This window comes from Mercenaria mercenaria, unplaced genomic scaffold (genome assembly GCF_021730395.1).
Source record: "Mercenaria mercenaria strain notata unplaced genomic scaffold, MADL_Memer_1 contig_3765, whole genome shotgun sequence".
Lineage (NCBI taxonomy): Eukaryota > Metazoa > Mollusca > Bivalvia > Venerida > Veneridae > Mercenaria > Mercenaria mercenaria.
Genome location: NW_026461936.1, coordinates 23,080 through 39,915, shown reverse-complemented (window position 1 = coordinate 39,915; position 16,836 = coordinate 23,080). Strand labels below are relative to the sequence as shown.

The 16,836-nt window shown below is 34.7% G+C and overlaps 1 long non-coding RNA gene across 1 annotated transcript; it reads right to left on the bottom strand.

The window, feature by feature from the left end:
* Positions 1-377: 377 nt before the first annotated feature.
* On the bottom strand, positions 378-5,641 carry LOC128553383 (uncharacterized). The gene is made up of 3 exons (XR_008369335.1): positions 5,573-5,641; positions 3,797-3,859; positions 378-459 (listed from the first exon to the last, which is right to left on the bottom strand). It is a non-coding gene; the product is annotated as an uncharacterized LOC128553383 (long non-coding RNA).
* Between the last annotated feature and the right edge of the window lie 11,195 nt (positions 5,642-16,836).

Here is a 16,836-nt window from a genome sequence, read left to right as displayed (position 1 = left end):
GAGTTATCATCCGGAAACGGATAGGTCTACATTCCGACCGACCGACCGACCGACCGACCGACATCTGCAAAACAATATACCCCACCTTTTTCAAAGGGGGGCATAAAAATGAATGGGAATTTTACTTGTTCGTTGGGATTAAGTTTCGTGGATTGACTCAACCACGAAAATTAGTCCCCCACGAATATTAATGATTTCACAGTAATACTAATGGTGGATATTTATGCGAGGATTAATTTTTGCAAGATGTAAAGCCTGGGGAATATAGCAAAAATTAAACCCTCACGAAAACTTCTACTTTTATAGAAAACAGAATATTGCCATGACGCTGTTCTATTACAACATTTAATTTAAAAGTTATCAAACTTGAGATTATTACCTCCCCTTCTGGTAATCTGTTTCTGTGGCGATTTCTGCAAATGTTAACTGTCGGTTTGTGGCTGGTCTCTTAAATGTCATCTGAAATTCAACTTAATGTATACATCAAATGTACAGTAAACCTCACTTATAAGGAACTCGGATATAAGGAACACTCGGTTATAAGGAACAATTTTCAATTCCCCAATCTAATTCCTTCTTTATTCAATGTAAAAATCCTCGGTTATAGGGAACTCGTTTATAAGGAACACTCGGTTATAAGGAACACTTTTTCCAGTCCCAAAGAACAAATTTCAATGGAAAAACCCTCGGTTATAACGAACAGACATAGAGTATAAAAATTACTGAAAACCGGAAATAAACAGGAGAATCGCGGATGACGTCAGAGTAACATCGGTACTTTCACGCGCTTTCATGTACATGAATAAACACAAATATTTCATTTCTATGATCTTTAGTTTGTTAATTCATGGGTACGATAAAAAGAAAATATATAATATCATTAAATTACCAAATACTAGACGATAGTAGACATATATTCTCAAGATTATGTCCGAGAGCTACATGTATGAGATATTTCATGTTAACAATATTGAACGAAAATCAGTCACGGTCATATCCTAAATAAATGTGCTAATCACACACGATTAACAATGGCAATCAGTTCAGTTTACCAAATTTCCAATTATAAAAATTATAACAGGTGCTAAAATGGATAGCAAAAGTTTTGGTATAATTTACACTTTAATCCATACGTTTGGCACCGTTGTCTAGTCGTAATACACTGTATGTCATAAACACCCTACTTTTAGATTTTAATGGGTAGTCTAATTTAATATTTTTGTAATAAAAAATTTAACATTTGTTTTATATTAGTATTGATGTCTGTTCACATAACATGCGGTCAAGCAAGGTAAGGGGAGTAACTGCAACATATCTGATAGTCATCATGTAGCGCTCTCTAAAAAGAATATAGAAATAACCGACAAAAATAAACATGAATTACGGTCATTCTTACCGACAAATATTTTGGCTTGTTTGGGTTTAACGCCGCGTTTCAACACTATTTCAGTCATATACATGCAGGCAGTTTACCTTATCATCTCTCCAGGAAAGGGCTGGTACTAGAAACGAAACTTTCTCACATGAGGATTCAAGGTCGGCCCGGAGTGCGAACACATAGCCCTTATCAAACGTCAGTCAAATAGTGTTCCCTATACAAAATGTGTTCGTTATACAAACCTCAGTTACATGGAACTAGTTCGCTATACGGATATAAGGAACCTCGGTTATTAGGAACAATTTTTAAGAGGTCCCAAGCTGTTCCTTATAACCGAGGTTTACTGTACATCCAAATAAGAGACAAAGTTTTTATCCAGCAATCAGTCTGGCTTGAATGCCCCATTAAAGTAAAACATACATTATAATGCTTTTGAAATAAAGAGAAACACCAATAATTCTCTTTATCAAAATCTATTATTATATGAGCCGATCCATGATAAAACCAACATAGTGGTTTTGCGACCAGCATGGATCCAGACCAGCCTGCACATCCGCTCAGTTTGGTCAGGATTCATGCTGTTCGCTAATGGTTTCTCTAATTACAATATACTTTAAAAGCGAACAGCATGTATCTTGACTAGACTGCGCGGGGCAAAGCCACTGTGTTGATTTTCTCATGGTGTGGCTCATATTTTGTTGGGTTTTAGAGTCACATCAACACATTTAAGGTCATATGGTGACATTTCCAGCTTTTATTGGTGGAGTAAGACTACAGGTGCCCTTCCAGGCATTGTTTCAGGACTGAGGAGGGCACCTACGCAAAACCACTGACATTCCTCAAGCTAGCTGAATCATGATGGCTTCCTCAAATGAAAAAATCTACACCTTAAATGTGGCTACTACCCACACTTGTGAGGGGCAAGTGATTCAAAGTTTGCATTCTTAACCTTCAGTCCTGAAGGCCCCAAAATTAATCTAATAAGGACTTTACTCCTTTCATTATTTCTAAATGTTATATATACATACTTTTCTATAACAAGAGGGTCAGGATGACCCTAAATCGCTCACCTGAGTAATATGAGCCACATGTTTAAAATGGCAAACTGATGCTAAAATATTAGAAAGTAGGTCAGTACGTCACATTCATGGTCACTGAAAGTCAGTTTAAGATAGGTGTGCAAAAATGTACATGTCATCCAAATTTCAAGGCTGTACCTTAAAAAACAAGAAAGTATGTCAGTAGGTCAAGGTCACAGTCAAGTGACCCTCTAATCACTTGGGGTCATCAGGTAATAATAATTCAGCAGTCTAGGAAATATGATCTGATATTTTTTTAAGTATCTATTCCTATATAACTCATAAAACAAGTGCCCCCTAGGGTGGGGCCTCTTTTCACCCCAGGGGCATAATTTGGGCAATCTTGTTAGAAATCCACTAGGCAATTCTACATACCAAATATTTAAGGCCTAGGCCTTGAACTTTTATACAAGATTTTTTCCCTATAGATATGTCTATGTTAAATCTGAGACCCAAAGGGCAGGGCCCCTTTTCACCCAAGGGGTATAATTTTAATAATTTTAGTAGAGGAACACAAGGCAAGGCAACAAACCAAATATCAAAAGCCTAGGCCTTTCAGTTTCAGACAAGAAGATTTTTAAAGTTTTTTCCTATATAAGTAAATGTAAAACTTGAGACCCCCGGGGCAGGGCCTCTTTTCACCCAAGGGTTATAATTTGAAAAATTTTGATAGAGGACCACAAGGCAATGCTACATACAAATTATCAAAGGTCTAGGTTTTGTGGTTTTAGACAAGAAGATTTTTAAAGTTTTTTCCTATATAAGTCTATGTAAAACTTGTGACCCCTGGGATGGGGCCTCTTTTCACCCCAGGGGCACAATTTGAACAATCTTCATAGAGGTCCATTAGATGATGTCACATGCCAAATATAGAGCTCTATGCCTTGTGGTTTTCAACAAGAAGATTTTTAAAAATTTTCCTTTCTGTTGCCATGGCAACCAGAGTTCTGCATGGAATTCAATTCTTTGAATGATTTTGAAAGGGGGCCACCCAAGGATCATTCCTGTGAAGTTTGGTGTAATTCTGCTCAGTGGTTTTCAAGAAGATTTTTTTAGAAAATGTTGACGGACAGACGACGCATGACTGACGACGTACATTGAGCAGTCACAAAAGCTCACCATGAGCCTCTGGCTCAGGTGAGCTAAAAAGCAGTGTAAAGAATGTATAACCAAAATTACATTTACCATAAAATACGAGTTCTCATTTAGCTATTACAGTCCCAACATCTTTGCTTTCTTCTGAAGTTTCTTCTTTGTTTGAACAATTTCATAAAAGAACTTTTACCCTTAAAGCTACATTTTCAATTTTAACATTTCTTTTTTAAATCAGTAATATTACCTCCATTAGACAAAGCAGAGATATTTTCTGTCTCATCAAAATCTCATGAGCTGCAAGGTCAGGCTGAAAGGAACAAAAATAAATCAATAAGCTCAACTGTTTCTGGGGATACTCTAATTATCACTATTTCTCAATATTTGGTCTTGTATATCTTGGATAACCATCTGAACTGTTTGTAAAGAGTAAATAGTCATGTAACAGTAACACACATTTTTGTCCAGAGTCATCACCTGTCTATTCAATATTAGAATCTTTTTTTTTTTTCAAAAGAACAAAATGCCCAGGTTTTTTTTTTCTGTTTTGTTTGTTTACAACTGCAAACATAATAATGAATGTGTTTTCTGTGTCATTAAACATGTTAAATGGGTCTGGTGCTCAAATTTCTTTACTGAACAAACAACAAAAACTAGAAAATGCTTTTGTAAAAAAGCGCATGTCTCCCCCAATGCAAATTCCTATAGGCAAGAAGTCAATAGGGGTCAGGAGCGAAAGTCAAAGAGACACTGATTGTTGGCTGCAATAGGGATCATCTACTTGGCATGTCCAATCATCCCGCTAAATTTCAACACTCTTGGCCTAGTGGTTCTCAAGTCACTGTTCAGGCTTCTGTGACCTTGACCTTTAATCAAGTGACCTCAAAATAAATAGGGGTCATCTACTCTGCATGTCCAATCATCCTATTAAGTTTCAACATTGTAGGTCAAGTGGTTCTCAAGTTATTTCCAAAAAAATGATTTTACATGAACAGGCCACTGTGACCTTGACCTTTAATAGACTGACCCAAAAATCAATAGGGGTCATCTACTCTGCATGTTCAATCATCCTATGAAGTTTCAACATTCTGGGTCAAGTGTTTCACAAGTTATTGATCGGAACTGGTTATCAATGTTCAGACCCCTGTGACCTTGACCTTTAACGGAGTGACCCCAAAAACAATAGGGGTCATTTACTCTGCATGAACAATCATCCTATGAAGTTTCAACATTCTGGGTCGAGAGGTTCTCAAGTTATTGATTGGAAATGGTTTTCCATGTTCAGGCCCCTGTGGCCTTGACCTTTAATAGAGTGATCCTAAAATCGTTAGGAGTCATCTACTCTGCATGACCAATCATCCTATGAAGGTTCATCATTCTGGGTCAAGTGGTTCTCAAGTTACTGACCGGAAATGGTTTTCAATGTTCAGGCCTCTGTGACCTTGACCTTTCACAGAGTGCCCCCAAAATCGTTAGGGGTCATCTTCTCTGCATGACCAAGCATCCTATTAAGTTTCAACATTCTGGGTCAAGTGGTTCTCAAGTTACTGATCAGAAATGGTTTTCAATGTTCAGGCCCCTGTGACCTTGACCTTTAATGGAGTGACCCCAAAATCGATAGGGATCATCTACTTTGCATGTACAATCATCCTATGGAGTTTCAATATTCTGGATCAAGTGGTTCTCTAGTTATTGATCGGAAATTGTTTTCCATGTTCAGGCCCCTGTGACCTTGACCTTTGATGGAGTGATCCCAAAATCAATAGGGGTCATCTACTCTTTATGACCAATCATCCTATGAAGTTTCAACATTCTGGGTCAAGTGGTTCTCTAGTTGTTGATCGGAAATGGTTTTCAATGTTCAGGCCCCTGTGACCTTGACCTTTGATGGAGTGACCCCAAAATTAGTAGGGATCATCTACTTTGCATGTACAATCATCCTATGAAGGACAAAGCAGTACGAGTCATGTTTTTCTTGCCAAATAATGGCAATATTCACCGATTGATTTAAAGAAGCACTGACCTGTCTGAAGCTTATGTACAACGGGAACGAAACGTCTGGTCACTGCAGATAAGTCTGCTTAGTCTGCATAAATTAATTAAATAAACACAATGAATTACTCTCATTACACATTCAAATAATTTTATTTCTAATAAACAATAACAATATCGTAAGCAAATTTCATTGGAGTAAAAAACATTGACAACAACCACTTTTTTAATGAATAGAATCTGTAACAGCAGAAAATTAAACAGTAGTTTTCTTTAAAAACAAATTTACAATAAAAATTAATTCAACAGAAGAGTGGTCAAACCAGCACTTGCCGCGAGTTTAGTCCAACAAATTTAACGCGATCCTAGGAAATATTGAGATTTTTTTTCAAATGGGCAATATCCCCACTCGCGTCAAACTCTCAAAAGACCAAAATAGTGGAAGCAATTTCCAATGAAATTTTCATCGCTGTCGACGCTTTACATGCTATAGATTCAAATGCCGATTATGTCACTAATTGGCCATAAATTCAAATAAAACTTACATGTATCGAACGTGGATTCAATTCCTCATTGATTTATGTAAAAATTATTAAATAATATCCAAAATTAAATATTTTCTGGTGATTTAAACCTATGTATGTACTGTACACAATTAATGTTTACCGTGTCAACACGCCAATATGCGCAAACGATAAAACCAATAACTTTACATGACTGTCATTTGTCTTCCATTAATTTGGTCCTTCGAAGTTTTGACATTTAGATTGCCCCGTCACAAATTAAAACAATCTGTACGTCGAATTATTTTCACCAGCCACGGTGTGTATTCTAGTGCTCGGCGTAAATGTGGTTAATTTAAAATAAATCAAGAATAAAACATAATGATTAATTTTACAGTAAGTTCAAATAACAATAATCATCATTATCTTTTACATCCGTGTCATTGTTTTAAGATATATCATTAACTTAATGTTGTACACATGGAATGACAGCCATTTCCGTGTGATGATGTGTAATATTTGAAAAGTAAAGACATTACAAACTGACAAATGAAGCTTGCAAACATCAATACCTGATTTACATACTCATATTTATACTCTCCCAAGTGGGCACAAGCAAATTACTTACAACATATTTCCATACAGTATTAAAACCTGTCTTAAGTAGCCAGCCAAGGAAGTTTGAAAAGGTGGCTGTTTACAGCAGGCGGCTGAGTTATGCAGGTAATTTATAGAATAAATGACCATTTTGGGAAATGAGAACAGGCTTAAGACAGGCCGGTTGCTAATTAGTGGTGACCGCTTAAGCAGATTATACTGTGCTGGCATGCAATTTTCGTATCGGTCGTGACTTCATTTGTAACATCACTGTTTTTATCTTTTAACATTAAAATTTTCAATTTTACTTCGGTTAAAGAACTTATTTATTTCATCAACCAGAATAATTCTAATATTAGATCTAACTATGTGTATGAATGAAAATAAGCTTTGCATCCAGAAATATGAATTTGTTCTTTCTCAGAATATTATTGCGAGAGTCCAGGCTCTGCTGCAGAAACTATGCATATTTTTCGACAAAAATCTAATCATAAAGTCAAAGCAATAATATATTTGTTGACAAGACTTAATATTAGTAATGACTTAACAGGGCTTATGTTATATGACACAGTTAATTTGACAACAGTTACTGTTCTCTAAGTGACTTCATGAAAAACATTTATTAAACCAAAATCTGACCGGTAGCAGCAATACCGAAGACAAGAGTTTTTAACATGGTGTAATTCATGATACCTTTATTGTCCTACTGGTCGTAATGTACGGTCGATGTCAGTGTTTATGTTGCATCATTGGAAAAATGTTCCATTCCATATGTGTGAAAGGTGCCATATGCTCGGTGTCAGAGTTTATCATTATGTAGCGTCTTGGCAAAAATGTTTTATTCCATATGTGTGAAAGGTTATTATTTGGCAGTGATTGGCCAGAAAGTATCATCATCATTGGCTTTACATACCTACAATTAAACATAAGATGAATATTTTATTTCAAAGACCACACATTTAGTATATTTTTCCAAAATTGCTTTTAAATGCGATTGAAGTGCATAAATATTCTAAAAATTAATCAAATTTTAAAGGGATTGGCATCAACCTTTACATTATTTTGAACCTTGTATTTGTCAAATTTTCTGACATAACATTATAACAACAACAGCACAAATGGAACGCTTTTAATTAATGACAGAAATTTATGAGCAGCACCAGTTTTACACAAATATTGGTTAGATGAACGTATCACATTATTACCTAAATTAATTTCAATTATAGTAAAATATTTTAACAGAATAATACAAAAGTCATCAATAAATCAGACGGCTAGAAAACCCCTATGTGCCCGGTTACTGGACTGCTAGTACACAGGCTAAACTTCCAGTTAACGGACGGCTAGACACTGCTCTTGATTTATAGTCTGGTGTTATCATTTAAATATTAGCTATGAGTAGCTAAGTTTATATTCAGGTGTAAGTTATGAATAGCTTAGTTAATATTAGGGTATAATCATTTAAATATTAGCTGTGAATAGCTATTGACCCGCTCAAAGGAATATTTTAAATCACATGCCATATTCTGAAATACCTACATTTGTCTTATGATTCCTGGTTTCTGTTTCTGAAATGACTTCTTATTCAATGCAGCTACAGCAAGTTTAATAACATCATCTGATTGCACTTAGATGACCTGACATCTAACATTTGATTTTTCCTAGATTTTCACGTTATGACGTTCATTCTGCTTCCCTGTTCAGGCTAAAAGTACACGTGACCCCAGGCTGAACTTCAACAAATATGCAAGTTTTACTTCAGTTATCCTTTACTACAGTCCAAGTTCTTACTCGAGAAACTCGAAACTAGCTGTAACCCAGCGGGCACACGACGTCATTTCAACGTTGAAATATGGTTGAAATATGGTCAGGTCATAAAACAAGGTTGATCCAACGTTGATTCAACGTCGAACTCTCAACGAAGAGATGTTGTCGAAAATCAACGTTGTTTCAACGTTGAAATAAGGTTGATCTTTCAACGTTGAAATATGGTCGAAATTACGACGTTGTTTCAACGTTGAAAAATCGTTGATATCTGACCAATGTCAGAGATATAAACTATATATATATATGCATTGTCTTGCCGATTCTTTTAGTTTGAAACAAAACATAATTCAAATAGCATCTACAAATATCTATGTAGTATAAGAAATCTACCTTAATTTTCCACGGAAAAATGAACATGTATCTAAACTGTTGGGGAAAAAAATGAAATTAGATAGATATGTTGGTTCAAAAGTTTGTTAATTTCCTTGATTCATTATAGAACTGACAGGTAAAAATTTTTTTATTGTATTTTCAAAATACAATGTATTTATTAGCGTTCCAAAATTCATGAAAATGGACTAAAACTTGTAGATGATATTTTTGCACTTCCCGAAAAATGTTCCTCATTGTTATTGTAATTTGGGTGTTGTCTAGCTCTTTTCGAAATGGTTTAATTACTTTTAATAATAATATTCATACATTTTAAAATATTCGGGATGATTATACTGGGATTTGTTGGGAAAATTTATAACACGTTTGTAACCATGGTAACCAAAGGTCCATCTCTCTCTACACATTTTATCTATTAGTCACGCCTGTATCCTGGTATTAGTTTACACATTAATTCAGTTAGTCCGATAGAGGTTTAGCTAGATGTTTATACATCATGTACAAAAGAATGGTGCAGAGGAAGTGAGTACAATACTTTAAACATTATTATAACTTAGTAATTATATTCATCAATAATATTATATTTAAAAGACTGACGTGTATGTACTTTAATATATATCATTAGTTTTTTTTTTAATCTGCATTTTTCTTTAAAATCGACTCATACTTAAAAACTTGCAAGGGGATATAGCTTAATCAGAAAATGTTGATAATATTTCAAATGCATCCATTAATTGTTTTATCAGCACGTTATTCATCATCACTGTTTTTGCATTTTTATTTAATTTACATGAAAATTTTAAATGATAATTGTAAAACACTCAAATCCTTTAATACATTTCAGGTGATACCAGGTCCAGTTGTTTTGCCGTGATGAAAATTTTGAGAACTAAGCTATTAATGGACTTACTATGTTATTTAGATAGAAGACGATCACAGATCTATGAAATAAAGATCAGAAAATATACATGCTGATTACAAGTGCTAGATAAATAAAAAAACAATACCTAAAATACCAGTTCTTTTATATTCGTTGGATTATGGTTGGAATTCACATTTAAAACAGATATTAATGCCTTATTTTTTCTTGTCATAAAGACATCATTATAATGCATCACAAAAATGTCTTTTAAGATACGTCATATTTCAAATTTGAAAAACCGTCGGGATTTCAACCATATTTCAACCACCAACCGTCAGGATTTCAACCATATTTCAACGTTGAAATATGGTTGAAATCCTTACGTTGTTTCAACGTTGAAATTTCAACGTCATTTCACCTTTCAAATCCAACTATATTTCAACGTTGTTTCAACGTTGAAGTCTGACGTTGTTTCAACGTTGTTGTGCCCGCTGGGAAATTTCCTTAAAACATTTATAATTCCATTTGTATTTCAATTTTTTCCGCAACCAAAATGCAAACCCACAGTTATCTTCGTATGCTTCCGCGTCTCTTACGGAAACGCGCAAAAAAAAACAAGGTGCGGGTTGAGGCAAACAAGCAGGTTGTGTTTAAGCAATTTTCAAATAAACAGAAAAAAATATGTAGACAGCGGAGGTAACATATTATTATTTGCTTTTTCACGCATGAATGGGATTTTTTTTGCATAAAAGATAATAATAGCGTTTACAGAAGCACAGGACTAAGTGTTATGTAAAATATGTGAAAATATTTAATACAGAGACACTGCAAACTGTGAAAACATCAGATAAATACGTAGTATTACTATTTCATCGGACTTTTGTAAAACTGATTTAGTTTCTTTGATTTGTAGCTCTTTATAATAACTTACACAAGGATATGTAAGGCTTCAAATGTTTGTTCTACTTAAGAATTAAAACAGTCAAATTAGGATAGATTAAGAATTTTATAAAAACTATTCAAATAAATCTATAATCATGACAGATTTTTCACTTTTATTGTGGTTGACTTATTTTAAAAAATGGTTTTATTTCTGTATGGGTTCATCTTGAATCAACGACAAATGTTTATTTATGTTTGATTTCATATAGAACAATATATCTTGCTGACGTGAAAATTGTTTATAATTGTTATGAAATATAAGCTTCAATTCTTACAAAAATAATAATATATGCATTTAGAAGTAATGATATTTTGAAAGGAAAGATATTATAAATTCAAAACAGAGATAAATACGTTACAAATTTGGTGATGCAATCTGTACATGTCATCGTAGCCTTATGGTACCACGTCGTGTTTCGTACAAAATAGATACATGTGTATGGATAAAAATTCTTTGTTTCTAGAAATATCATTGTTTTTAAGCGAATTAAAAGTTAGAATTCTTAAAAGCTCGTTTCGATATAGTAATACTCTGTGAAATTAAAATAAAACACAACGTTTAGTATTCTTTTATATTATGACAACTCATGTAGTTAAAAAGATCAGAAAATAAAAATCATATATAACTGACATACAAAAGATGCCAGCAAATAAAAACCCCGCACAAATGAAAATGTTGCAGACACGTTTCATTGATGACTTCATTTTCATACAAAAATAGAATGTTGTTTTTTATTATTTTATGTAAACAGATTCATTACGATGTATATGTTAATATGTAAGCACTTTAGATTGCCATTTTTCGTTTGTACTGCTGTGTTGCTAAAACTTTTGAGCTATGTTTGACACATTCTATATCTGATTATCATTTTTATGAGACTATAAAGCATTGAATTGAGTAAATAGAAAACAGAATTCAAAATAATATCTCGTACGAATAACGGAAATCAAATCTGTTAAGATAATACAGTCTTCATCTACACATTTCATACGGGATGGTCTTGTGCATTATGAGTCAGAGGATCAAAACCTTCATTCTATGTTGTACAAATAAAATGATAACTTAAGGAAATTAACGTGTGGACACTTCGTTTTTTAAACATAACATTTTATGCTTATGCAGGCCTATGTATTTCATTTTTTGGTTTTCATTTTCAGCTTTCTTGCTTTTACAATATGCCTTTTTGTTCAGATGGTGTGAGTAAAATATTAAAATTGTCAGGGAGACATAATAGTTAAGGCAATTAACAAGCATTTGCTTATTTTTAGCAAATAGCTGTGTACGCTACAGGACAATTAGAGTGACGCCGGTACCGCCGTAAGAAACGACAGCGACCCCATAGGCATTTCGTCACTCAAGTATAAGCCTACAATATTAATTTTACTTTTGTTTTCTGTCCTAGAATCAGTGTTGTTGCCAGTGAACTGTTGACTTTCAATTGTGAACATACAACATTAATAACAAGAGGGTCATGATGACCCTATATCACTCACCTGAACATAACTGCATTTTCGTTGTTCTTCCGATGTCATAAATATTTGAATGTTTCTCTTCTAAGTCGATGTGAACATAATGTACTGACGGTTGGACCACTTCTAACCCCAGGGGCGTACTAGCAATTTTATAAAAGACCAGAAGGCGATTTAAAAGGAATATTCGAAATTTTGTACTATTCCAGTAATTTCTGCGCCACGAATATAGTGAAAGTTCACAATCATTTGCATGGTTAAACTTGGTTAAGAGCAGGGACGACATGTCCATAATAGAATAAAATCTCTGAGACATGAATGCAAACTATTGTCGCAGGGTCATTTGTCTGTATATATCCTATATGAATTACTATCAAGTTTTTTCTCATTTTTCCTATATTTCAGTCCTATAATTTCATTTCATATTCATTATACATCCACATAAATATCATTTTCTGATATCATTAACTAACATGTAGTTTAACCACGGTGACGGGCCTCAATTTGAATGTATTGATATCACCGCCAATTTCCGTCACGCATGCGCACAGGCAGAATAGATTTTGAAGTGAAGACTTGAATCTTTGTCTCTCTTGGTAAAATATTACATTTGCTGTCTGCGTGTGTCTTTCAGGTAAACTGTTTACATGTTGTGTTGAAATATGATCATCCCTCATTTTCTCATTCATCATTTGATTCATTTTGTTGTAATTTTTGAATTGTCATAAAATGGATGCGCACAGCCAGAATATATTTTGAAGTGAAGACTTGAATCTTTGTCTCTCTTGGTAAAATATTACATTTGCTGTCTGCGTGTGTCTTTCAGTCAACAGAAATCCCAGAAGAAAACACACGTTAGCCCGTATCATTTTACATGAAGGGTGACAAATTGGTGGCCGGTGTGACTTTTGGGCGACAGTTTTGTGGACGAATGGTCGACATTTTTTCGTACCAACTCATGACGTCAGAGGGACACCCCAGTATCAGCCAATGGATACGCCGTAATTGGTGGACAACAACAGTGCATACGTCACTGGATAACTACACGCTTTAACGGGATTCCCTAAGTACATGTATCATGGCCGTGTGTTTTGTTAGCTCACCTGAGCAATGCTCAAGTGAGTTTTTGTGATCGCTCGATGCCCGGCGTCCGTCTGTCGTCTGTCTGTCGTCTGTCCGTCAACATTTAGCTTGTGTATGCGATAGAGGCTGTATTTTTCAATTGATCTTCATGAAATTTGGTCAGAATGATTACCGTGATAAAATCTAGGAGGATTTCGAAAATGAGTCATCTCGGGTCAAAAACTAGGTCACTAGGTCAAATCAAAGAAAAACCTTGTGTATGCGATAGAGGCTGTATTTTTCAGTTAATCTTCATGAATATTGGTCAGAATGATTACCTTGACAAAATCTAGGCCGATTTTGAAAATGGGTCATCTCGGATCAAAAACTAGGTCACTAGGTCAAATCAAAGAAAAACTTTGTGTATGCGATAGAGGCTGTATTTTTCAATTAATCTTCATGAATAATGGTCAGAACAATAATGTTAATGAAATTTAGGCCGAGTTTGAAAATGGGTCATCTGTGGTCAAAAACTAGGTCACTAGGTCAAATCAAAGAAAAACCTTGTGTATGCGATAGAGGCTGTATTTTTCAATTAATCTTCATGAATATTAGTCAGAATGATTATCTTGATGAAATCTAGGCCGAGATCGAAAATGGGTCATCTGGGGTCAAAAACTAGGTCACTAGGTCAAATCAAAGAAAAACCTTGTGTATGCGATAGAGGCTGTATTTTTCAGTTAATCTTCATGAATATTGGTCAGAATGATTACCTTGACAAAATCTAGGCCGATTTTGAAAATGGGTCATCTCGGATCAAAAACTAGGTCACTAGGTCAAATCAAATAAAAACCTTGTGTATGCGATAGAGGCTGTATTTTTCAATTAATCTTCATGAATAATGGTCAGAACAATAATGTTAATGAAATTTAGGCCGAGTTTGAAAATGGGTCATCTGTGGTCAAAAACTAGGTCACTAGGTCAAATCAAAGAAAAACCTTGTGTATGCGATAGAGGCTGTATTTTTCAATTAATCTTCATGAATATTAGTCAGAATGATTATCTTGATGAAATCTAGGCCGAGATCGAAAATGGGTCATCTGGGGTCAAAAACTAGGTCACTAGGTCAAATCAAGGAAAAACCTTGTGTATGCGATAGAGGCTGTATTTTCAATTGATCTTCATGAATAGTGGTCAGAATGATTGCCTTGATGAAATCTAGGCCGAGTTCGAAAATGGGTCATCTCGGGTCAAAAACTAGGTCACTATGTCAAATCAAAGATAAACCTTGTGTATGCGATAGAGGCTGTATTTTTCAATTGATCTTCATGAATATTGGTCAGAATGATTGCATTGATGAAATCTAGGCCGAGTTCGAAAATGGGTCATCTCGGATCAAAAACTAGGTCACTAGGTCAAATCAAAGAAAAACCTTGTGTATGCGATAGAGGCTGTATTTTTCAATTGATCTTCATGAATAGTGGTCAGAATGATTGCCTTGATGAAATTTAGGTCGAGTTCGAAAATGGGTCATCTCGGGTCAAAAACTAGATCACTAGGTCAAATCAAAGATAAACCTTGTGTATGCGATAGAGGCTGTATTTTTCAATTGATCTTCATGAATATTGGTCAGAATGATTGCATTGATGAAATCTAGGCCGAGTTCGAAAATGGGTCATCTCGGATCAAAAACTAGATCACTAGGTCAAATCAAAGAAAAACCTTGTGTATGCGATAGAGTCTGTATTTTTAGCTCACCTGAGCAATGCTCAGGTGAGTTTTTCTGATCGCTCGATGTCCGGCGTCCGTCGTCTGTCGTCTGTCGTCTGTCTGTCTGTCGTCTGTCGTATGTCGTCCGTCAACATTTAGCTTGTGTATGCGATAGAGGCTGCATTTTTCGACTGATCTTCATGAAATTTTGTTAGAATGATAATCTTGAAGAAATCTAGGCCGAGTTCGAAAATGGTTCATCTGGGGTCAAAAACGAGGTCACTAGGTCAAATCAAGGAAAAACCTTGTGTATGCGATAGAGGCTGTATTTTTCAACTAATCTTCATTTATGTTGGTCAGAATGATTACCGTGATGAAATTTAGGTCGAGTTCGAAAATGGGTTATCTGGGGTCAAAACCTAGGTCACTAGGTCAAATCAAGGAAAAACATTGTGTATGCGATAGAGGCTGTATTTTCAATTGATCTTCATGAGTATTGGTCAGAATGATTACCTTGATGAAATCTAGGCCGAGTTCGAAAATGGGTCATCTGGGGTCAAAAACTAGGTCAATAGGTCAAATCAAGGAAAAACCTTGTGTATGCGATAGAGGCTATATTTTTCAATTGATCTTCATGAATATTGGTCAGAATGATTATTTTGATGTAATCTAGGCCGAATTCGAAAATGGGTCATCTGGGGTCAAAAACTAGGTCACTAGGTCAAATCAAAGAAAAACCTTGTGTATGCGATAGAGGCTGTATTTTTCAATTGATCTTCATGGATATTGGTCAGAATGATTGCTTTAATGAAATCTAGCCCGAGTTCGAAAATGGGTCATCTGGTCAAAAACTAGGTCACTAGGTCATATCTAAGAAAATACTTGTTTAAACTCAAGAGACCAAATTTTTAGTCCAATCTGAATGAAAACTGACCAAAATATCTGTTTTCATGAAATCACTAGGTTAAACATGTTTACACTGTTATAGTGTGTTTCTCAGGTGAGCGACCTAGGGCCATCTTGGCCCTCTTGTTTATAATTTTAATTCATCAGAAATATACATTCATCCATGGAATATATAGTAAATACCGGTAACAATCCATTTACCAGGTCATTCACTTAGGTCTTATCTATTGATAGAGCAATTATAAGGTTTATTTGCTCTGGTAATGTAAATATTTTTCCTCATATCATACACTGTTTATTATATTTTTCAGAATGATTTGTGTATACAGTACCTCTGTAGTACCTGGTTGTGCTGTCACAGTCACTGAGTAACAGAATCACAGCTCAGCATTTAGATTCACAGACAGTTTGGTGTTGGTGAGACTAACATAACATTCATTGCCATAAATATTCCAATATCACACCCATATAGTATCAGAAGTATTAATTATTATCAATACCCAATATTCAGTTCATATAGCCAGCTTGAAATCAGCCCAGTTTGTTAGTATCCATCATTTCTTGGTAACTTGAAAAAAGAAAGAAAAAAGGCGGTCTGTCAAATTCTTTAAAATAGTACTAGTTTTATACAGTATTTGATCAGCCCTGTGACTCTGGGTAAGGCATATGACAATTTTAGTCAGTAACAGCTAAAATTTCTGTAATTGTAGTGTTAGTGCAAAGCTTTACATATTTGGTGGTGATTAGTGCAAATTTCACTTTGAGTTATAGGTGATTTCACCAACAGTTGTGCTGTAGAGTGTAAAATTAAATTTGAGCTGAAAATATTTCAGTTTGAATTTAAAATATATTGAGAAAGAGTTTTGAATAATAGCAAGTACAGGTTATTTTGAAGTATAACATGAAAGTTGATCTTGTTCAAGCAAATACTGCTTACAAGATATCTGAGTGACATTTTGTGACAAGTAATACAGTTAAATGTACGATATACAAAAATGAACATTAAACTTGAAGCCGATTCAAGTTGATCAGGTTATTTGAAATTTCAGGGTAGCTTGAAGGTAGATCTTGTTTGATACTTAGTCA